The sequence below is a fragment of the Rhincodon typus genome, chromosome 8 (assembly GCF_021869965.1).
Source record: "Rhincodon typus isolate 14 chromosome 8, sRhiTyp1.1, whole genome shotgun sequence".
NCBI lineage: Eukaryota > Metazoa > Chordata > Chondrichthyes > Orectolobiformes > Rhincodontidae > Rhincodon > Rhincodon typus.
Window position 1 is genome coordinate 90,647,036 of NC_063339.1, and position 23,816 is coordinate 90,670,851.

The following is a 23,816-nucleotide window of genomic DNA, read 5'->3' on the forward strand; positions in this document are numbered from 1 at the left end:
GGAGTGAGGGACAGGGAGGGAGAGATGGACAGGGAGGGACCGAGGGACCGAGGGATGAGGAGTGATGGACGGGGAGGGAAGGAACGGGGAGGGATCTAGGAACAGGTGAGAGGGACGGGGAGGGAGCAAGGGACGAGTTGGGAGGGAGCGAGGGAGTGAGTGAGCGAGGGACGGTGCAAGGGAGCAAAGGACGGGGAAGGAGGGAGGGAGCAAGGGATGGGGATGGAGGGAATGAGGGACAGAGGGAGAGCGAGGGAGAGCGCGAGGGATGGGGAGGGAGGGAGCGAGGGACGGACAGGGAGCGAGGGAGGGAGGGAGCAGGGAGCGAGTGAGGGACTGGGAGTGAGCAAGGGATGGGGAGGGAGCGAGGGAGTGAGGGACGGGGAAGGACCAAGGGACTGGGAGGGAGAGAAGGACAGGGAGCGACGGACAGGGAAGGAGGGGGTGACAGTGAGTGAGCAAGGGAGATGGAATGAGGGAACGACAGGGATGGAGTGATGGCGAGGGAACGAGGGACGGGGAGGGAAGATGGATGGGGAGGGAGTGAAGGACGGAGCGCGGGACAGGGAGGGAGTAATGGACGGGGAGGGAGGGACGTGGAGGGAGCTGGGGAGGGATGGGGAAGGAAGGATGGAGGAGGGATGGGGAGCGAGGGACAGGGAGGGAGGGAGAGAGGGAGCAAGGGACCGGGAGGGAGAGAGGGAGGGAGCGAGGGAGGGATGGATTTGGACAAGGAGGGAAGGAGGCAGCGAGGGATGGGGAGGGAGCGAGTGACGGGGAGTGAGCAAGGGGCAGGGAGGGATGAAGCGGGTGAGTGAGGGACGGGGAGGGAGGGAGCGAGTGAGTGAGAGATGGGGAGGGAGTGAGGGAGGGAGCGAGGGACATAGAGGGAGCGAGAGAGGGAGCAAGGGACGGGGAGGGAGCGAGGGAGGGAGGGACCGGCGCAAAAGACGGGTGCGAGGGAGAGAGGGACGGGATCGAGGGATGGGGAGGGAGCTAGGGATGGGGAGGGAGCGATGGATGGGGAGGGAGTGAGGGTCAGGGGGGAAGCGAGGGACACGAAGCGAGGGCAGAGACGGAGCGAGGGATATGGAGGGAGAGGGAGGGGGAGAGGGACAGGGAATGACAAGAATGGGGAGGGATAGGGAGGGAGCAAAGAATAGGGAGGGACAGGGAGGGAGCGAGGGACAGGGACACGGAGGGACAGGGATGGAGCAAGGGAAAGGGACAGGCGGAAGGACAGGGAGGGACTGGGAAAGAGCAAGGGACAGGGAAGGACAGGGAGGGAGTGAGGCAGCAAGGGACGGGGAGGGAGGAGGGAGTGAGGAGCGGGGAGGGAGCGAGGGACAGGGAGGGAGGGAGTGAGGGAGTGAGGGACGGGGAGGGAGCAAGGGAAAGGGACAGGCGGAGGGACTGGGAGGGAGCAAGGGACAGGGAAGGACAGGGAGGGAGCGAGGCAGCGAGGAGCGGGGAGGGAGCAAGGGACGGGGAGGGAGCGAGGGAGCGAGGGATGGGGAAGGAGGGAGTGAGGGAGTGAGGGACAGGGAGGGAGCGAGGGACGGGGAGGGAGGGACGGGGAGGGAGGGAGCAAGGGAAGGGGAGCGAGGGATGGAGAGTGAGGAAGCGAAGGATGGGGAAGGGGGGAGTGAGGGAGGGAGCGACGGGGAGGGAGCGAGGGAGCAAGGGACGAGGAGGGAGCAAGGGACAGGGATGGCAAAAGGGTGGAGGGAGCGAGGGACATGGACTGGGAGGGTCAGGGAGCGAGGGACATGGTGGGAGTGAGGGACGGGGAGGGAGCGAGGGATGTGGAGCGAGGGACGGGTAGTGAGCGATGGGGAGGGAGCGAGGAAGCAAGGGATGGGGAGGGAGCGAGGGATGGCGAGGGAGCGAGGGACGGGGATGGACGGGGTGGGAGAGAGGGACGGGGAAGGAGTGAAGGGGAGGGAGGGACGGAGTGAGCGACAGGGAAGGAGGTAGGGAGGGAGAGAGTAACAGGGAGGGAGAGACAGGGAGGGAGCAACAGGAAGGGAGGGAGGGAGAGAGAGCGACAGGAATTGAGAGAGAGAGCGACGTGGGCAGGGCCTGGGGCAGGGGTATGGGGGCCAGGGGGCGAGATACAGGGCTGGGGGCCAGGGGGACAGGGAGCCAGGAGGTTACAGAGATAAGTAAGGGACTCGAAGGGAGAGAGGAGGACAAGGAGGAGGGGGCAGAGAGAGAGAGAGAGAATGTGGGTCAGAGATAGAAAGGTACAGACAAGGAAACAGAGGCAGAGTTAAAGGTGAGAGTGAGGGGGGAGGAGAGAGACAAAGGGTACAGAGCGGGATCGGGAGAGAGATAGAGAGGGGGAGGGGAATGAAGAGAGGGAAAGACTGTGATAGGGGATTAGGGAGAGGTGGGGTCAGAGGGAAAAATACAGAGTGGGAGATGGGGGATCACACACGCAGAGGGTGAGAGAAGTGAGTGCGGACTTTCGAGGAGGAGGGAGAGAGAGACAGGACGCAGGGAGAGAGAGAGGGAGTGGTTTGGAGAGGGTGGGTGGAAAGAGAGAAGGAAGGGAATGGAGAGAGGGATGGGGAGCAGTGGGGTACGGAGAAATGTGGGTCAGAGAGGGAGAGAGCGAGCGAGGAGGGACAGGAGAGAGAGAAAGAGACAGAGATAGACCAGAGGTGAAAGGAAGGACAGAGTGACTTAAACCCAACTCCTGAGCTCAGTCCTGAAATCCTCCCGTTCCCTTGGGGCCGAGTCTGTCTCTCTCCAGCTTAGCTTCTTCAACACAAAGACAAACAACAATACAGTTAGCTGTGCTGTTTAGCACTCTTTAATGAACGTTAATTACATATTGAAGTTACGGATGCAGTCAGTGGAATGGTGCTTTTTCTCTTTGGCCTGTGAGATCAGAGAAACATTGACACGTTTCCCTGTAACTCCCTGTGGGATAAGGTTGGACAAGCCAGCACTATCTTCAGTCTGTTACCATAGCGACAGGCTGCTTCATTGCTGAAACATTGAACAGAAATGAGAAAATCCTGGATGGATTGATTCATGAGTGAATTTGATTGATTGACGAATGTTGGTAAAGGGATATTTCAACACATTCTTCAGCTGCTGCCTGAACTTAGTCTGGGTCACGGCATAAATCGCGGTGTTTGTGCAGCAACTGAGGAGCTGCAGCATGAAGCTCAATTCCTGCACGAAGTAATGTAAATACATAGAGTCATACCCAAACCAATACATCCGGTACGATATAGAATACACCATTAACGTTGACCAGAACAGGATGAAATTGGCCGAGATCACAAACAGTAAAGTGATGGATTTTTTTCGATTTTGCATTTCTGTGTCACCCTGACCGTCCCCATTGGTGTGAGCCCGGAGTCTCCTGCGGGCTCTGCTAGTCACTAAAATGTGTCTGACGGTGAAAACATTGAGCAGCAGAATCAGGAGAAATGGGACAGTCGTGGCTCGAATATGGTGGAGGAACTCGATTATGACCCAGCCGCGAGAGAATAAAACATCAAATGTCACATAACAAAACCAGGGTCATTCAGCAGCCAATAGCGAGCTGTGAGCATAAAATACCAGAAAATGTTCTTTAAACAGCTCAGCACAGTCACTGTTCCCAGAACCACACCCGCCGTTTTCTCACTGCAATATTTACTTTTCAGCTTCTGGCAACAAATGGCCACAAATCGATCAAACGTGAAAGTGACTGTGAACCAGACAGAACAGTCAGTGGCTGCATAAAGCAGGACGGCATGGATATTACACACGGGGATGTACCACAGGAAAGAAAACTGTTCCCAATAAACAATGGGAATGTGTCTCAATATCAAGTCGAGGATAATGACCAGTAGATCAGCCACTGCCATGGCCCCCAGGTAACGTCTGACACATGGAGACAGTCCACAATCTTCGTAAAGCAGGACGTAGATGGTCACTACATTAACTGTGAGGAAGGAAAATAAATAAATTATCCATCAGCCTGGAGGCAAAGTTACCAGTTTGATTGAGGACCCAGTGACATTTTCAAATGTATCACTGATTTATTGGAAAAAAAATGAAGCTGAAATAACAAATAGTAATGTCTCAATTATTTTTGCAAGTAACACAAGAAGCACTCCCACCCGCAACACACAGATAAACATCCATAAGAACAGATGGTTTCCAGAACATTCCCACAGACTCGATCACAAGAAAGCAGGCACAGGTCACTTATTTACAGTTTCTCATAAGGAGGGTGAAGACGTTGCCAGTTTCTTGAAGACAAATGGAGGTTGGAAATTTCTGTCTTTTACTCTGAATTGTGGTCAATTTTCGGTTGTGAAGAAACATGAACACAGGGAAAATGTATTCACCCCTTTAACTGCCTGAGGGGATTTTGAAACAGAATATCCTTCTCCCTGGAACAGGATCTTTTCCCTCGGGATCTTATCTTTTGTTCAATTAACTGAAATCCAACTGTTCACAAATAATGACGGTTACAGAATGTTCCAGGAAATGTCGGTTACAGAATGTTCCGGAGAATGTCGGTTACAGAATGTGATGAGGTCATAAAGATCCATATCACAAAGGCCCTCTGTCCATCAGTTTTGGTGAGACCTACTCAGCCTCGCGGTGGAAATCTCTCCCCAAACTCAACTCAACTAGCAAACACAAATTAAAGGCATTGCCAGATCAGCTGAAGTGGTCAGTTATCTCACATTCTCAATCCACTTCACAGAACCGGCCCAGACACCACAAACCCGGATAAGATATCTGTTCAGCATGGGGCACTGTGCAGACCAGTGCAGACCAATACAACCCAGCAATCTGTCCAGAGTGGGACACTGTGCAGGCCTCACCAGTCAACTAGATATCACTCCAGCACGGGGAACTGTGCAGACCATACCAGTGCAGTGATTGAGAACTCGGACTGGATGCCTGTCCAGTGTGGAGAGCTGTGCAGACCATACGAGTGCCTTGATCGATAAGCACAGACCAGCTATCTCTCCAGCACGGGGGGCTGTGAAGTGAGCACCACTGAACTGATCTGTAAACCCAGAGCAGTTACCCTACCAGCGTGTAGATCTGTACAGACACCCCAGTGCAGTGCTCGGTAACGCTGTTTTAAATCGCTGCCCAGCCTGGGGAAACTTGCAGCCCAAGCTGGACGTGACAGGATGTGGGGCTCCCATCCGTTTACAGCTCCATATCTCCAAGGTGCCATGACAAGGGGTGCCATGGGTGTGAAAATCACTGCCAGAGAGAGATGGTGGGGCATCAGTTTAAATACGAACAAATGGGATGGGTTGGATATATAGACAGAGAGGGGGAGTTTGAGAGACACTGTCATGGAAGGATGCGTTCACAAGTTTTAGAATGCTGACAAGTACACATTTTGATAGCATCTTGCAACATGAGTCAGTTTTTCAGGAATGATGCGTGAATAGGATATTGCTGTGCGTTCAGATGATGGAGAATTTTGAATGAGCATTTGTTCTGTATTTGTGACTGAGAGTGTGGTGAGCACAGCCATTGAGCTGAATATAACAATAATTTGTCTCAGTGTCATTTTAATTGAGTGTGACAGAGGGATAGTCTGCAGGAGGCCGAGCTAGTTTTCTGATGCTATCTTATCAAACTCCCCTCATTATCTACCTACCCCACCACATGGCATTTCTCTCATTCAATGCAAGCCTGATTCTCCCACCCATCATGGCTGGTAATAGTTCCCATCGCCTGGATGGCCCAGGTATTCCATGATCCCTGGCGCAGGTGCCATCTTTAAAAGGCCAATGGGCACACATTTGAACTTTCTCAGTTCGGATCCAGCCTGCACGGTTTAACCCGAGCCTGACAGATAAGGGGCAATTGCACCAAGATTTATCAAAAGGGACACGGAGGTCCTGGTGGATGGGCTAGTACAAAGGAGGACCATTCTTTTAACAGAGGAAACCACACCACCAGACCCACCAAGCATGGCCTGAGCTCACCACCCACCTGCAGTCTGAAGAAATGTCCAGCAACAGAGGACAAGCAACAATAATCTTCCCCGCTCTGTCAGGATAAGTATCACCGTATTCTCTCTGCTCCATCACTCTCTCTTTCTCTCTCTCTCTCTCACACACCTCTGCTACTCCCCTGCACTGAAAACACTGCATGGATCCAACACTGTCGACTGATTCAATCCGGATACCTCACCACTTCCCCCTCACCTACACCATCACTCATAGCAGGGCCACGCACATTCACCTTCATTCCCTTCCTCCCTTTCCCTCATTCCAGGAGAAACAGTCTGATATAGGACAGAAAGGGCCAAGCAGGGCGGTGGTGTTCCCCACATCAGTTCCCTCACCCACCTTCCTCCACCGCATGGGGAGGACCCTGGAATGAGCCGGAGAGAACGAGGACGACCCGTGTGGAGATTCCAAAATATAAACGTCCCACCAATCGAGTAAGGAGCAATGTTCAGTGAAGGGTAATTCTCACTTTAAACCCAGTGTCAGTTCCATTTCCACTACACACCCCCTGTTGTTAGTCACTAACAGTCCCCATTAACAACTATTCACCCTCCCAGCCTGATCGTTCGCAACTCTTTTGTCTGTCCAACTGTCTTTCTCTCTCCTTGGGCTCTATCCTATCGTTTACTCCCTACCCCACCCACCTCCCTATTTTCTGCATATAAACTGACGTTTTCCCAGCCACCATCGGTTCTGAGGAAGGGTCACTGGACCCCAAACATTAACTCTGTTTTTTCCTTCACAGATGCTGCCAGACCTGCTGAGCTTTCCCAGCAACTTTGTTTTTGTTCCTAGAATATAATTTGTTGCCTTGTAACATTTAATTGTTTTAGGAGGAGGGCAGTCACACGTTAGAGGCGGGAAATAGTGACCTGCAATACAATCTTTTGGGGTTGGAAATTTTGCTCTTTTGTCATGTCTGGTGTTCAGTAATGTCTAATCGAGATTCTTCATTCTGCAGAATATGTCTGCAGAATTTCTTTCCCGAACATTGCAGTCTACAGATATAGTAGGAACTGCCGATGCTGGAGAATCTGAGATAACAAGGTATAGAGCTGGATGAACACAGCCGGCCAAGCAGCATCACAGGAGAAGGAAAGCTGACGTTTCGGGTCTGGACCCTTCTTCAGAAATGGGGGAGGGGAAGGGGATTCTGGAATAAATAGAGGGAAAGAGGTGAGGCAGATGGAAGATGGATAAAGGAGCAGATAGGTGGAGAGAATACGGACAGGTCAAGGAGGCGGAGATGGAGCCAGTAAAGGTGAGTGTAGGTGGGGAGTTAGGGTGGAAGTTGGTCAGTCAAGGGAAGACGGACAGGTCAAGGAGGTGGGGGTGGGGTTTGAGTTGGGAGGAGTCGATAGGTGGGAGAAAGGGAGGACGGACAGGTTAGGGAGGCGGGGACGAGCTGTGCTGGTTTTAGGATGCAGTTGGGGGAGGGGAGATTTTGAAGCTTGTGAATTCCACATTGATACCATTGGGCTGCAGGGTTCCCAAGCGAAATATGAGGTGCTGTTCCTGCAACGTTCGGGTGGCATCGTTGTGGCACTGGAGGAGGCCCAGGATGGTCATGTCCTCCAAGGAGTGGGAGGGGGAGTTGAAGTGGTTCGCGATTGGGAGGTGCAGTTGTTTGTCGTGAACCGAGCGTAGGTGTTCCACAAAGTGGTCTCCAAGCCTCCGCTTGGTTTCCCCAATGTAGAGGAGGCCACATTTAGGAACAGGGGATACAATATACCACATTAACAGATGTGCTGGTGAACATCTGTTTGATGTGGAAGGTTTCTCTGGGGCCTGGGATGGGGATGACAGGGGAGGTGTAGGGGCAGGTACAGCACTTCCTGCGGTTGCAGGGCAAAGTGCCGGTGGTGGTGGGGCTGGTGGGGAGAGTGGAGCGGACAAGGGAGTCACGGAGAGAGTGGTCTCTCCGGAAAGCAGATAAGGGTGGGGAGGGAAAAAATGTCTTTGGTAGCAGGGTCAGATTGCAGGTGGCGGAAGTGCCGGAGGATGATGCATTGGATCCGGACATTGGTGGGGTGGTACCTGAGGACGAGGGGATTCTGTTTTGGTTTTTATTGAGGGGAGGGGGTGTGAGGGATGAGTTGCGGGAAACACGAGAGATGCGTTCAAGGGCATTTTCGAGCACTGTGGAGGGGAAGTTGCAGCCCTTGATAAACGAAGACATCTGTGATGTCCGGGAGTGGAATGCTTCATCTCAGGAGCAGATGCGGTGGAGGCAAAGGAATTGGGAATAGGAGATGACATTTTTGCAGGAAGGTGGGTGGGAAGAGGTGTATTCTAGGTAGCTGTGGGAGTCCGTAAACTTGAAATGGATATCGGTTTCCAGGTGGTTGCCAGAGATGGAAACAGAGAGGTCCAGGAAGGAGAGGGAGGTATCGGAAATGGTCCAGGTAAACTCAAGGTTGGGGGTGGAAGGTGTTGGTGAAGTGAATGAACTGTTCGAGCTCCTCGTGGGAGCACGAGGCAGCGCCGATACAGTCATCAATATAACGGAGGAAGAGGTGGCAGATAGGGCCAGTGTAGCTTCGGGAGAGGGATTGTTCCACGCAACCTAAAAAGAGGCAGGCATAGCTTGGGCCCATGCAGGTACCCATGGCCACCCGCTTTGTCTGTAGGAAGTGGGAGGAATTGAAGGAGAAGTTGTTGAGTGTGAGGACGAGTTCAGCTAAGCGGATAAGGGTGTCAGTGGAGGGGGACTGTTCGGGCCTGCGGGACAGGAAGAAGCGGAGGGCCTTTAGGCCATCTGCATGGGGATTGCAAGTGTCCAGGGACTGGACGTCCATGGTGAAGATGAGGTGGTGGGGACCAGGGAATCGGAAGTTTTGAAGGAGGTGGAGGGTGTGGGTGGTGTCACGGACGTTGGTGGGGAGTTCCTGGACCAAGGGGGAGAAAATGGAGTCGAGATAAGTGGAGATAAGTTCGGTGGGGCAGGAGCAGGCGGAGACAATGGGTCGACCAGGGCAGTCAGGTTTATGGAATTTGGAAGGAGAAAGAAACGGGCGGTGCGGGGTTGGGGAACGATGAGGTTGGAGGCTGTGGGTGGAAGGTCACCTGAAGTGATGAGATTGTGGATGGTTTGGGAGATGATGTTTTGGTGGTCGGGGATGGGGTCATGATCAAGGAGGCAGTAGAAGGAGGTGTCAGAGAGCTGGCGTCTGGCCTTGGCGATGTAGAGGTCAGTGCGCCATACGGCAACTGTTCCACCCTTGTCCACGGGTTTTATAGCAAGGTTAGGGTTGGAGCGGAGGGAGCAGAGGGCTGCATGTTCTGTGGGGGAGAGGTTGGAGTGTTTGAGAGGGGTGGAGAGGTTGATGCAATTGATGTCTCGACGGCAGTTGGAGATGAAGAGGTCGAGGGAGAGTAGGAGGCCTTGAGGTGGTGTGCAGGAGGAGGGGATGTGTTGGCGGTGGGAGAAGGGGTCAGTAGAGGGAGGGTTTTCAGATAATAACCATTAAAGCTGGAAATCATAGCCAAGTAATTAAAGATGTTAACAGTTTATCTCATTGGCACAGCACATGCCCTCAACATCCTGCAGTTGAGGGAAGTACCTTGCATTTGTTCAACACTGAAAAACATTCAGTAAAGCTAACCAGAATTTGATAAATCCAAACTCAACTGAAATCTGGCATGCAAAATGTGACCCAAAATCTGGGCATGCCTTTGGTCTTGTGTAATGGGAAGCGCTAATGCCTCTGTGCCAGAGCTCTGGATTCGATTCCCATCCCTGAACCTGTGGTAATGTCACTAGCTCTGGACCAAAAGTTCTGGATTCAAGTCCTGACAGTCGCAGAAGTATGTCACAGCATGTCAGAACAGGTTGATGAGCAAATATACAGGAGAATAATGTTGCAGATTCAGGGGCCATCGCAGCGTGGTGGTCGTGTCTCCACCTTTGGGCCCAAAGGTCTAGATTCAAATCCCACAGATGTGTTTCATAAAATGTCTGAACAAATTGGTTAAACTTTTTCGAGAATTGTGACTTGATCGAGAAGAGAATCAGCGTTGAATTTCAGAATTCAGGCCCGGGATAACAGAAAGCACAGTCATTCGTGTTGATTGGAGTAAAATGTGCACATTATATATGTTTATAAAATCATGAAGGGCATGGATAGGGTGAACAGTCAGGGTCTTTTTCCCAGAATACAGGGAGTCAAAAATTAGAAGGCACACGAGAGGAAAGATTTAAAAAACATATGAATGAACTGCCAGATGAAATGCTGGAGGCTTGTGAAAACACCATTTTAAAGTTATCTGGATGGGTATATGCATTTGAAGGGTTCAGAGGAATGTGGGCCAAATGCTGGCAAATGGGACTAGATTAATTTCGGATACCTGGTCAGCATGGATATGTTGGGCCAAAGGATTTGTTCCCATGCAATACATCTTTATGATTCACTCATCCAATTGATCAGGATCTCTTTGTAATCTTGGATAACCTTCCCTGTCTACGATTCAAATAATCTCAGTGTCATCCGTAAACTTGCTAACCATGCCTTCTATAATTTTCATCTAAATCATTTTTTTTAAATGAAAAACAAAAGTAAATCCAGCACCAATCCCTGTGGATCACCGCTAATCACAGGGTTCCAGTCTGAAGGACAATCCTCCATGACCACCCTGTCTCCTGCCATAAAGCAGAAATTCACAGACACACACACACACACACACACACACACACACACACACACACACACACAGAGAGAGAGAGAGAGAGAGAGAGAGAGAGAGAGAAACACAGACACAGCCGCGTCTTTCAGACAGAGATAGATACGTTTTGATTGATAAGCAGATCGAGGGTTACGGTGAGAAGGCAAGAGAATTGTTTTGAGAAACATGTCAAGCATAATCGAAAAACAGAGCACGCTTGATGGGCCAAATGGTTAATTCTGCTCCAATTTCTTATGCTGTCTGGTCTGAAGGTATCAGGAATATTTTCCCAAGAGAGCAGTGATGGCTGAGAGTGATACATACTTCAGTGAACAGAATCAATCGGAATACGTAATAGGTTTGAGGGAATGAATGGCCTATATCTGCTCCTATTTGTTGTGCTCTTTAAAGACGAGGTAACTTGCTATGAGGTTAACACACTTTAAGGAGTCTCCCAATTAAGTTTGAGATAAGAATATATCTTTCTCTTTAATATTGTGCTGTCTGTGGTGTTGTCACCCCAGGGAACATTGAAAACTCGGTTATTAAAGGTATTTAATGCTGACCTCAATGACCTTTGATGATCAGCAGAGTCAATATTTATTGGGAATAAACAGGAAAGGGGTGTTCAGCCATAAACAAATCAGCCATGATCTTTCTAAATTGAGCAGCAGGCACGAGGGTCCGAATGACCAACTGCAGTTCCTATCCTGTGTGTTGTTCTCTCACTCCAACCCTCGAAGCTGTTGCAGAGGAAAAGGAAGTCCCCATTGAAACAGTCATGGTTGTTACAATGAGATAGGAGATCATTCTTCTCCACTCCGGAATTACACAGGACTTAGAATGAAGTACTCAGACATAGAGTCATAGAGACTTAGAGATATACAGCATGCAAACAGACCCTTCGGTCCAATTCATCCATGCTGTCCAGATATCCTAAATATATCGAGGCCCATTTGCCAGCATTTGGTCCATAACTCTCCAAACCCTTCCTAAACATGTACTCATCCTGATGACTTTTAAATGTTGTAAATGTACCAGCCTCCACAACTTCCTCTGGCAGCTCATTCCACAAACGCACCACCCGCTGCGTGAAAATGTTGCCCCTTAAGTCCCTTTTAAATCTTTCCCCTCTCTCCGTAAAGCTATGACCTCTCGTTTTCGACTCCCCCACCCCGGGGAAAAGACATTGATTGTTTACACTTCTGTGCCCCTTATGACTTTGCAAACGTCTGTAAGGTCACTCATCAAAGACATTTTTTTTATTTTATTGTGTACCAATTGTGGCCATTTTTCCACACAGCACCCACAGCCAAAAATGAAATTAATCATTAAGATTATCTGTATTCATTGTGTTGTTAAAGGGACAAATGTTAACCAGACTGATAAGAAATCTTCCCTCCTCCTCAAAACATTTCCGCAGAAAATTGAGCACCTGATTGAGAGGGTAGGCTAGATTTATTGCTGCATCTGAAAGACAGCATTTTTGACCCTGCAGCATTCTACTCAAATGTCAGTCTATATTCTGTGCTTGTTTTTTAAACGCTCAAGGATCAGAATCATTGACAGTACAACCTCTACCTGATGATCTGACAACAAATAGCCCTAATGGTGTATTGCTGAGCTCCGAAACACCTCGAAAACCAGCTGCACACCACAGGAGAGGCCCTGCAACATTTTTTCGGCTGCTACACAGCGAGCCCTGGTTAGCTAACAGGAAAAGCAGAGGAGAGATAATTATTTATTTTCAGTTTGGAAAGCTGCAACTACTGGAATTCCTCAGGGACCAGTGTGAGGTCATCAACAGTTTACAAACGAGATTACCGGTTTGGATCAACGGCTGATAGGATTGGAGCTCCATTTGCTCGTACACCAGCATAGTCGTCCAATAAGATGTCAAGTGGAGGCAGAGCATTTACAACGGGCTGTAGACAGGGGATGATAATGAGCAAACTTTCGGCATTGCAAATAAAACAGTACAGTGTGGGTTATGGGAAGTTTGTGTTTTGGGGAAAGGAGAAAACAGCAGTCAATTATATGACTGGAGAAGGAACGCAGAGGTCGGTGCTCCAGAGGGATTTGTGTGTCCTAGTACATAAATCATATAATATTATTCTGAAGATGCCACAAGTGATTTGGAAAGTGAATTGAATGATGTTGTTTCTTGCAAAGGGTGCTGGCTATGATCTTAAGCATGTTTCCCTGCATCTGTACAGGGCATTGCTGAGACCACATTTGATGCTCTGTGTGTAGTTATGATGCCCTAAACTGAAAAAAAAAAACACAACTGTGTTTGAAAATTTTCAAAGATGGTTCTTTATACACTGTCCTGGGATGAAGGCATTTTGTTATGGAGGATTAACAGCTCAGACCTGAGAACGAGAAATGTTCTTCTTGACTATATAAGATTTTGAAAAGAGTGTAGCTGGTGAATAGCTGTTGGATATTTCCTCGTGTACGGGAGAATAAAACTGAGGAAGTAATTTAAAAATGTAAAACAGGTTCTGAGGAAGGTTCACTGTGCCTGAAACATTAACTCTGATTTCTCTTCATAGATGCTCCCAGCCTGCTGAACTTTTCTAGTAATTTCTGTGTTTATTTAGGAATAAGACGCATTCGTTTTAACACAGATATTGTGAAGACATTAAACATTTTATTTTTAAATTATGCAAGCACATATAAACATATATTTAAATCAAGTAGGCCCATTTGTTGCTAAGGAAATGGCTCTGTGTAAAACAGCAGCAATGATGCACCGACACGGATCAGGAAATGTGGCGGAAACGTATAGTTCGGACAAAGTTCAAGGAGACCTCACATGTTCCTGTTTGGGCGTCGAATAACATTATTGTGTGATTCAATTCAGAGAGGGAAAAATAATGTAACCTCCCTGTTTAGCAACGGCCGATTGCTCCGTCTCTCTTTCTTTCTTCCTCATCACAGCAATGTATGAGAGCTAAACACCGGTCAGTCATCTTTACCACTGGTGGAGGATTCATGACTAGGTTTCACTGAAGTCTCCCACTGCCTGAAGCAAAGGGAATTCAGCCAAATGTAACTGTTCCAGGAAGTAATCCCATTGCCAACAACTTGTGCGAACAGAACACATTTGGAAGCAGAATAACATTTGGGGCAATCTCATATTTTTCCTTTTATCATGAGTTCAACTATTATGTGGACAAAGTTATTTCAAATTAATATTTACGTTTGTCATCAAACGTACGTGTGTGTGTGTGTGTGTGTGTGTCATTACTTTTAGAAAGAGAAAATATCAATGTAAATATTTGCAGATCCAAACTGTTTTACATTCTTCTTTCCATCATAGCTTGAGTAACTTTATTTTAGTCATAAACGTGCTTTTTAGCAGATTAAAGAAAACTGCCTGACTTGTTCCTAACACCGACCCTGACCCAGTGTGAGACCTATATCATCGACCAAATCACCAACCTGGTTACATTTAAAATTTGCTGTGACCAGTGGAGGGGTGGAACTGGAAAAGGAAACAATGACCTGCCAAGTCAGGGAACCATAGACCAGTGAGCCTGACATGAGTGCTGGGTAAGTTGTTGGAGGGGATTCTGTGGGATAGGATTTACATGCCATTGGAAAGGCAAGCATTGATTGGAGATAGTCAACATGGCTTTGTGTGGTGGAAAACATGTCTCACTAACTTGATTATTTTGAAGAGGTGATAAAGAAGGTTGATGAAGGCAGTGTGGCAGAAGGTGTTTGGCAAGGTTCCGAATGGTAGACAGGTTATTAATGGTACGACACATGGAATCCGGGGGAGATAGCCAATTGAATTCAAAATTGGCATGAAGGCACAGGATTGTTTTACAGACTGGAGACCAGTGACCAGCGGTGTGCCGCATGTATCAGTGCTGAGTTCACTGCTTTCCATCATTAATATAAAGGATTTGGATGTGAATATCAGAGACATGGTTAGTAAGTTTACAGATGACATCAAAAAGTGGTGCAGTGGACGGTGGTGAAGATTGTCTCAGAGTGCAATGGGCCATTGATCAGATGGGCCAGTGGGCCAAGGTGTGGCTGATGGAGTTTGATTTAGATAAATGAGAGGTTCTGCGTTTGGTAAAGTGAAGCAGGGCAGGACTTATACAATTAATCCGAGGGCCCTGGGGTGTGTTGCCGAATAAAGAGACTTTGGGTGCAGGCACTTAGTGCCTTGAAAGTGGAGTAGCAGGTAGACAGGATGCTGAAGAACACGTTTGTCACGCTAGCCCTAATCAGTCAGAGCATTGGGTATAGGAGTTGAGATGGCATGTTTCTCCTGTACAGGACGTTGATGAGGCCATGTTAAGAATATTGCGCACATTTCGGTTAACTCTGCTAAAGGAAGGATGTTGTTAACCTTGACAGGAGCAGAAAAGATTGACAAGCATGCTCCTGGTTTGGAGGGTTTGAGTGAGAGGGAGACGCTGAATAGTTTGAAGCTTTTTCCCCTGAGTGTTGGAGGCTGAGGGGTGACATTACAGAGGTTTATAAAATCATGAGGAGCATGAATAGTCTGAATAGCCAAGATCTGTTTCCCAGGAGTCAAAAAGTAAAGTGCATATGTTGAAGGTGAGAGGGGAAAGATATAGAAGGGAACGTTGGGCAACATTTTCATGCAGAGAGTGGTGTGTGTACAAAAAATGTAGTCAGAAGTGGTGGAGATGGGTGCATTTACACAGTTAAAGGGTACCTGGATTGGTAAATGAATAGGAAGGGTTTAGATGGATTTCGGCCAAATACTGGAACTTGGGAATAGATCAGATTACATATCTGGTCAGCGTGGACAAGTTGGACTAAAGGGTCTGTTTCTGTGCTGTGTGAGTTTCTGATTCTATAAGATGGATGAGAAGAAATTCTAAAAGGGCATTTCGAAAGGGAATTCTCTTCCCCAGAAGTCTGTGGTGCCTTTATGTTTAAATTTATTCAGAGCGACATTAGTGAAATAGTTGACAGATGTTGTGAAAAAACCGAAGCCTCTCAAGCTGTTTACTCAAGTTTTATTAACTAGACAGCTTTGTGCCTCTTGTTCAATCTCTGTCTTAAAAGAATCCAGAACAAAATAACCTCATACAGTTACAGCATTGTTACACGAGTTCACACATCGAGCTGTTACACAGGAACCCGGGGAAGCCCAATTAGGCACTTGGCCCTGCTGTACAGCCCCTTGAGTCACTGACATATGAACAGGAGGAAGCCATTCAGCCCCTACAGTCACTTACATGGAAACAGAATGAGGTAGCTGATGCTCCAACATGACAAGCAAATGGAGCAGAGGCTGAACAGATAGTCTGCTTCACGCTGTTCATCGTGTCTCCGTTGCTCATGGTACACATGCGGTACTTTAAAGCGGTTTTCTAGCAGTGAGGTGGGAAGCCTAATGTTCTGTGCAAAATCTCAAGGTGGCATCCTCCGACAAGACAGACTTGTGTTCTCTATGAAGATCAGAATGTGGTTGGAATGGCTTTCTGTTTCAGAAGTAAGGTATTATGGCTAATGTCGGGATTGTGAACAACATGGCGTTCAGTGTAGGGTCACACATTAATTTGGGGAGAGTTCATTCAGAGCCAACACTTCTCTCTCAATCGAAATGAGGCTTTATGTCATTTTACATGTAAAATCCACATGTATTTGCATGGGTAACGTATGGAATTTCTCACCCTATGAATGTCTTTCTTGGACATAAGTGTTCACTGCCAAACCTCAACTTTTAATGCAATTATCTCTTATTCTTTCACAGCGCTACAGATTAAACATGCAGTTTCTTCACTCTCTCCTCATGGTACCATCATCTCGGGGATTAGACTGGTGATACCTGTTTGTACCGTGTCTGTGGCAAGGAGATCTTTCCTTACAAAAGAGATAAAATCGCACACAATGCCCCTGAATATTCTCTCATCAAGGCTCTACAAGTGCAGAAATATGGTCTTATTTATGTACTTGAATCATCTTACAATGAAGGACAACATACCATTCACTTCCCTCATTACTGATACCCCTGTATGTACTAATATTGGCGGCCAATGATCAAGGACATGCAGGTCCTTTTGGACAACAACACTTCCCAACCTCGAAGCATTTAATCATTACAAAATGAGATGTACGCTACTGCTGGCCACATCCAAATTGTAGAATGCCTTTCAAATTACCAAACACTGGTACATGTGATACCCCATAAGTAACAGCATTCAGTCTGGAAAAGGGCTCGACAGTCTGTGTTGTCTCAACTAAACAATTCTCAATCCATGTAGCATATTTCCCCTTACCCCTGGACTCCAGCTTTACTCACTCACCTGTGTGCAACCATATCAAAAGTGTTCTGTCAATTCAAATCCACCACTCCCACTGTTTCTCATGTGTGAATGCTTCAACTATTAGATACATATTACTCAGTCGTACATGCACTGGATAAAGGACCACAGCACACAAGAATTGCCAAAACAAATAGGAAAGTACATCTACTTTTGTCAATAATCTGCTTTTCTCTATTTTTACATCTCATCATCCATATTCTCTCTCTCTTTCTCTCTCTCTCATACATACATTACATATATCGAGTTAATAAATACTCCAATCTTTCTCCATGGCTTATCTCTCAAACCTCCCTCTTTCAGATCACATGTATTGCTCACATTTGATGTGACACGATTATAATTGAGTTATGAAACTGCAAAGACATTAGGGAGGAACTGGCTAGAGTTAATAGGAATAGAATCTTAGTCTGGAAGATGGTGAAGCAACAATGGAAGACATATCTGGGGATAATTTGGACACACACCTGAAATTTGTGGACTGAAATTTAATTAACACAAACTTCACAGGTTTATCAAAGATGACTTTCCTTTCCTGAATCTAAGTTGATTCTGCCAAGTCATTCCCCAAGTGTCTCGTTTTCACAGTCCTCAGAAAAGATTCCAATATTTTCCTCATAACAGACATCAAGTTGCACAAAATTTAGTTTTATTTTGTTTTCCCTCCCAATCCAGTTTTTATTTGGGTTACAACGGCTACTTTCCATTGTGTAGGAACCAGAAGTTCCAGAATCTAAAGAACGTCGAATGGCAATCAATAATTCTTTCTTGTAGTTACAAGTTTTAAATGACATTTGGATAAGTACATGAACAGGAAACAGTTGGAGACATATGGGCCAAGCCCAGGTAGGTACGACTAGGATAGTTTGGGATTATGTTTGACATGGACTGGTTAGACTGAAGAGCTCTATTGCCACCTCCATGTATACTCTGGGACATACCAGAGCAACGTACCAAACTTCAGTTCAATTAGTTTTGAGTAATTCCTCCTTATTAATTCTAATCTCCCACAGTTTCTCATTTTCATAGTCACTGTCCTGTAGAATTTCTGGAAGATTTTCTGTACCTTCTTCTGTGGAGACAGGGTAATGTATTCCACTCAGCAGCAGGTCAGTCGGGGGGAGGTGAAGAGAAATGACCTCTGTCACCAAGTGAATACATCGGAGCACTGCACTTAGGAGATGACAGACATGGCACCCACTCCGGCTCGGAGAGTTCTAGAATCTAAACAGTTGAATGAAACTGTCATTTGATGGCCATCGATGGATTATGCTGAAGCTGTAATCACCTCTTTTTAGAATCAAACTGGCTTCACATTTTGCAAATGGCATAGGTCCAGGTAGAGACAAAAATAAGTATACAATCAAAATTTCAATAACTGCAAGTGTGGCCAGAGGAGAACTGCAACTGGAAAGATGTAGATGATGGTTTATTCAGAAACAGCACTGAGGCAGAAGTGAAAACTGGGAATATTATTGGTGATAAGGGGAATATTGTGATATAAATCAGCTCAGGACAAAATGGGCCAATGGTGGTTATGAACACTTTTATTCCTTCTCAGATGTTTGTAAGTGAAGGTGAAAAAAGCCATGGAATGAGAATTGAGTTTGTATTTGAAAGTGAATACAATAGTTTCCATCTTTGCCAAATACAGAACTTAGAAATTGAGATGCTGTTCACAAAGTCTTACAGACTTAATAAACGGACAGAGATAGAGAGACTTACCGGGAACACCAATAAAAGTGAGGATGGGATAGTAACCCGCCTGAATAACCATCAGTACAGCTTCTATCCGCCATGATAACGGTATGTTAATCGAAAGAAAGCAAGTAAAGGCCATCGGATAAACTTCTGTCCATGGTTGGAACATTCCAATCTATTACTCTCAGATTCTGGTACATTGCTGTAACATTCCCACCTATGGTTCTGAGGTTCTGATCCGTTATTGGAACATTCCAATCCATTGTTCTCACATTCTGATCCATAATTGGAACATCTCTATCTGCTGTTCACAGATTCTGATCTCTCCCTCTCTCTGGAGCTGTTGATCCCAATCATGTTGAGGATGACACAGCCACTGATACGATGAGATAACGCATTGGAAGAAACCCCTTATTAATAGAAGAGGGAAATCGTCCAGTGACACAGTTAGTATCCATGGTGACTGACTTTAATTCGATTCATGTAACAAACAGCTCCAGTTAAACGCTTTCACTACAACACTTTTAATGTAACAACAATACCTGGTCTGGGATGCTGACATCGCTTGCTTTTGGTCTTGTTGCCCATCTCCAATTACTCTCACAATGTTAGACGTAAAGGAGAAAGTTGATGCTTTCTCTTTACAGGCTCAATTATTCTGTTGTGTTATCCACGTGAGATGCTCTATGTAACCGCATTCCTAAGAGCCAATCGAGAGGTTGTTACTGCGTTGAAGTCTTCTCCACGACAACTGCCAATCTAAAAACTGTCTCTGGACACATCTGCCCTGAACAAAGATAGGAAATGTGGATTTCGCTGAATTTTCCTCTCACTGCTGTAATAAGGCAACATTTTATCTTTAACACGATGCATTCAATAATTTGCTTCTAAAGTTGCAAACATTTTTTGCACAGTTTATACACCTATTCTTTTCCATTGTTTTGGCCTTCGCTCAAAAGTAACCGCTACATTTCCAATTGCCTTGTTTATTGGGATTAAAGAGTCAGAGACAGCATCGATGTGATTGGCTAACAAACAGAAAGGAATAGGAGACAGTGGCTGTGGAGACAGTGGCCGTGGAGACTGGGCAGGAGTAAAGCGATATCCCCCAGACACCAATATCTTCTTATAGTCAGAATAAAATAAAATGCAGAGAAGGAAACAGAATATAATTGGCTGAAGGAATGGCGAGTGACAATGTAAACAAAACACGATAGTTTGGAATGGAGGAGAAATGATTTGATATATACTTTCTGTCAGTTTGTGTAGATAGATAAGACTGTTCGTGTGTACACAAAACATTCAGAGTTAACAACGGAGACATGTTTAACAAAATATGGTGCATACAATGTACAAAATTTCGAAAATATTTAAATATTATTTAACTTTCAGCTGACGTGTTATGTTCCCTTTCTCTCAAGAATTTCCCCTCTCTGGGTTTCCATGCTCTAGTCTCTCATTCTTATCAGTTTGTCTGTTATAAATTCCTGCTTCGGGTGTCCCACCTTATTTCAATTAATTAACACACTGCGAGGAAATAAATATACTGACCTGTTGCGTTCTGTCCATGGCTGGCGTCTGTCATATTGCTGGAGATAAAAGTTCTGGCATTAGACAGAGAATGTGAACATGTTACTCTATTGTACATACATCGTACAAAGGACGACAGCACACAGAAATTGCCAAAATAGCGAACTTCATTTACTTCATTCAATAATCTAGTTTTCTCTATTTTTACACCACTTCATCCATATTCCCTCTCTGTCTCGGTCTCTCTCTCTCTCTATTTATATCTTGTTAATAAATCCTCCAATAGTGCTCGGTGTCACATCTCTCAAACTTCCCTCTTTCAGTTAGACATATTGCTCATTCGTAGATGTGACGTGATTATAATTGAGGAACGTCACTACAAAGACAGGAGGAAGGAACTGGCCAGAGTTGATGGGAAGGGAAGACAGTGGAGCAGCAATGGCAGGAGTTTCTTGGGATAATTCGGAGGCACATTTTAAATTCCTCCCAAGGGAGAAGAAGCATACTCAGTGGAAGACAAGGCACCTGTCGGTAATACAGCAAGTCAGGGACAGCATGAGAGCAAAAGAGAAAGCATACAATGTGGTGAAGACTGTTGGAACTCCAAAAGGATTAGTAAGACTTCAAATATCATCTTCGGATAAATAATAAAAACAATAGGGAGGAGAAGATGAAATATGATGGTAAGCTTGTTAATAATATAAAAGAAGATTTCAAGAGGTCTTTAGATACGTAACAAGGGAGAGAGGGAAGCAGGACCAAATACTGGACTGCTGGAAATGAGGCTGGAGTACTTATGGGAAACATAGAAATGGTAGAGTATCTGAATAGGTACTTTGCATCAGTCTTCACGGTGGAAGACACCAGTAGCCTGCCAGAACATCAAGCGAATCAGAGGGCAGAGGTGAGTGTGGTGACCATCAGTAAGGAGAAGGTGCTGGGGAAGCTGAAAGATCTGAAAGTAGATAAATTAACCAGATCAGATGGGCTGCACGCCATAGTTCTAAGGGGATAGCAGAGGAGATTGTTTGGCTTTGCTGGTGATCTTTCAGGAATCGCTGGAGTCAGGGAGGATCCCAGAAGACTGGCAAATATAACCCCCCTGTTTAAGGAGAGAGGGACACAGAAGACAGGAAATTATAGGTGATGGGGCAAGTGAAAAATATTTCGAAGAAGGCTCAGTGGATCCTTAGTTTTATGAATAGAGGTACAGAGTATAAAAGCAAGGAAGTGGTGGAGCATATTGAAAATTATTTGATTAAGCTACAGCATAACACGGATTAAATTTACAAATTATATTACAAACAGCAGGCTTGCACGTGCGGTTGAAACGAAGGAAATCAGTTTAAAGCATACAGGAACGTACATGACAAACAAATTGTTGCCTAGACCCTGTAGTTAAGGATGTCGGGAGCAGCTTGTGAGTAAATTGAGTTAAAAAGAAGTCTAAAAAGCACAATTAAAGCTGTTGCTGCAGAGGTCCCAACGTACAATGTAGTCGATATTGAAGATGAAATAAAACCGGAAATTTGAAAAGATTGTAGACTCGTTCCTCCTTTCTCAGCAACCCAAAACATACCTTCCAGGTGAAGCAGCAATTCACTTGTTCTCTTTCAATCCAGTCTACTGCCATTGCTGCTCACAATGCTGCCTGCTTTACACTGGCGAGACCAAAAAGAGATTGCTTTGCCGAACACTTCCACTCCGCCTGTAAGAATAACCCTAACCTTCTCATCGCTTCCAATTTTGATAATCTACCTTGTTCTCATGCTAACATTTCGGTCCTGGGCTCCCGCAATGTTTCAATGAAGGGCATCCCAAACTCGAGTAACACCTCATTTTATGCTTTGTGCTTTGTAGCCTGTAGGTCTTAATATTCAATTCCATAAATTCACAGCCTGACACCATTATGAATGTTCTCCATTTTTCGTACGTTCTCCCTCCCAGTCTCCCTGTGACCTTGTCTTGTTTGTGTCTTGTTTATCTTGCACTCAATGGAAAGAACCCATCTCCCCCATTCACACCTGTATTTACTCCCATTTTACATCTGTTTCTCTTTCACCACAACTAAACATCCATTTGTCTTTTGCACTGTACCCCCACATCTCTGTTTTCTGTCACTCCTCCTCCACCTCTGTCAAGGTATTTTCCAATCCTTTTCAGTTCTGAAGAAGGGTCATGCTGGACTTGAAATCTTAACGCTGTTTCTCTGTCTCCACAGATGCGTCCAGACCTGCTGAGTTTCTCCAGAAATGAATTGGCGCAAAATAAATTTTCAACAAAACATAGAACTATGGACACTGGAAATCTGAAACAAAAACAAAAATTGCTGATGAAACTGGGAGCTTTGAAGAAGTGTCACCGGATCCAACAGATTAACTTTGCTCTCACTCCAAAGATGCTGCCAGACCTGCTTAGTTTCTTCAGCAATTTCTGTTTTCGAATAAATTCCAACAATGTGTGTCAAAGCTGCTCAAACGCCCTGTCCAACATGGAGCACCATACACTGGGAAGTGAATGACAGAGCAAGGTGCACAAATTCATTAGTTAAGGCTGGCATCACTGACACTACAGAGCACTTAATCATGGTCAGGGAGAGAAACAGGGAGAAGCACATTCACTTTAAAAACGGAAGATGTCACTCTGGGAAGGGAAAAGATTCAGATGAATATGTTAAATGTGTTTTGAGGAATGTGACAAATTGAAGGCATGACATCATGGAGAGACTCTCAGAAGAATAAGAACATTAAAATAGAAATGTTACCACATCAGAACCCAGAGTAGGTCACTGAGTACAGGAGAGATGGGCACTCGGTCTGAACTTGGGGACAGGCAGTACAATTACATTGCACGTATTGCAACTCAAAACTGGGCATTCATGTGGTGATGTAAACCACAGCAACAGCAGAAGCAGAATTGTATTCAACCACAATCTGTAACTTTTTGTCCTGGATAATCCCTCAGTCTATGATTACCATGAAGCTGATCAACGGTTCAGTGATGAGTGCAGGCAAACATGCCGGGGTCAGAATCATCTGAACCTAAAACTGATGCCAACCCATTATAAATACCGCATTCGGCTGCTTGCATTCCAAACAGCAGAACTAACACATTACAGACAGGGCAAAATGATTGCAAGATCAACAGACCAAAAGTCTTGCCACAACCAGACATAAATGGACATTGACGGTTAAACTACTCCTTGGAGGAGAGGGTTCCACAAATATCCCCATCCTAAACAATGGAACAGCCCTCCACATCAGTACAAAAGTCAAGGATGTAGTATCTGCACCATCCTCAGCCAGAAGTACCAAGTAGATGACTTAGCTCGCCCTCATCATGACGTCCACAAAATCATAGATGCCAGTCTTCAACCAATTCAATTCACTGCACATGATATCAAGAAAAAGATAATGATAAACTAAAGATACGAAGAATGTAACTGGCCCTGTCGCCATTCCTGCAATAGGACTGAAGGCTTGTGCTGCACAATAAGCTGTGCCCCTGGGAAAGCTGTTTCATTCCAGCCCCAACTCTGACATCGACCTGGCAATGTGGAAAATTACTCAGCTGTGCCCAGTCCCCTAAGAGGAGAATAATT

The 23,816-nt window shown here is 46.1% G+C and overlaps 1 pseudogene; it reads right to left on the reverse strand.

The window, feature by feature from the left end:
* Positions 1 to 3,042: 3,042 nt before the first annotated feature.
* Positions 3,043 to 23,816, reverse strand: part of LOC125483814 — a 56,843-nt pseudogene continuing 36,069 nt past the window's right edge.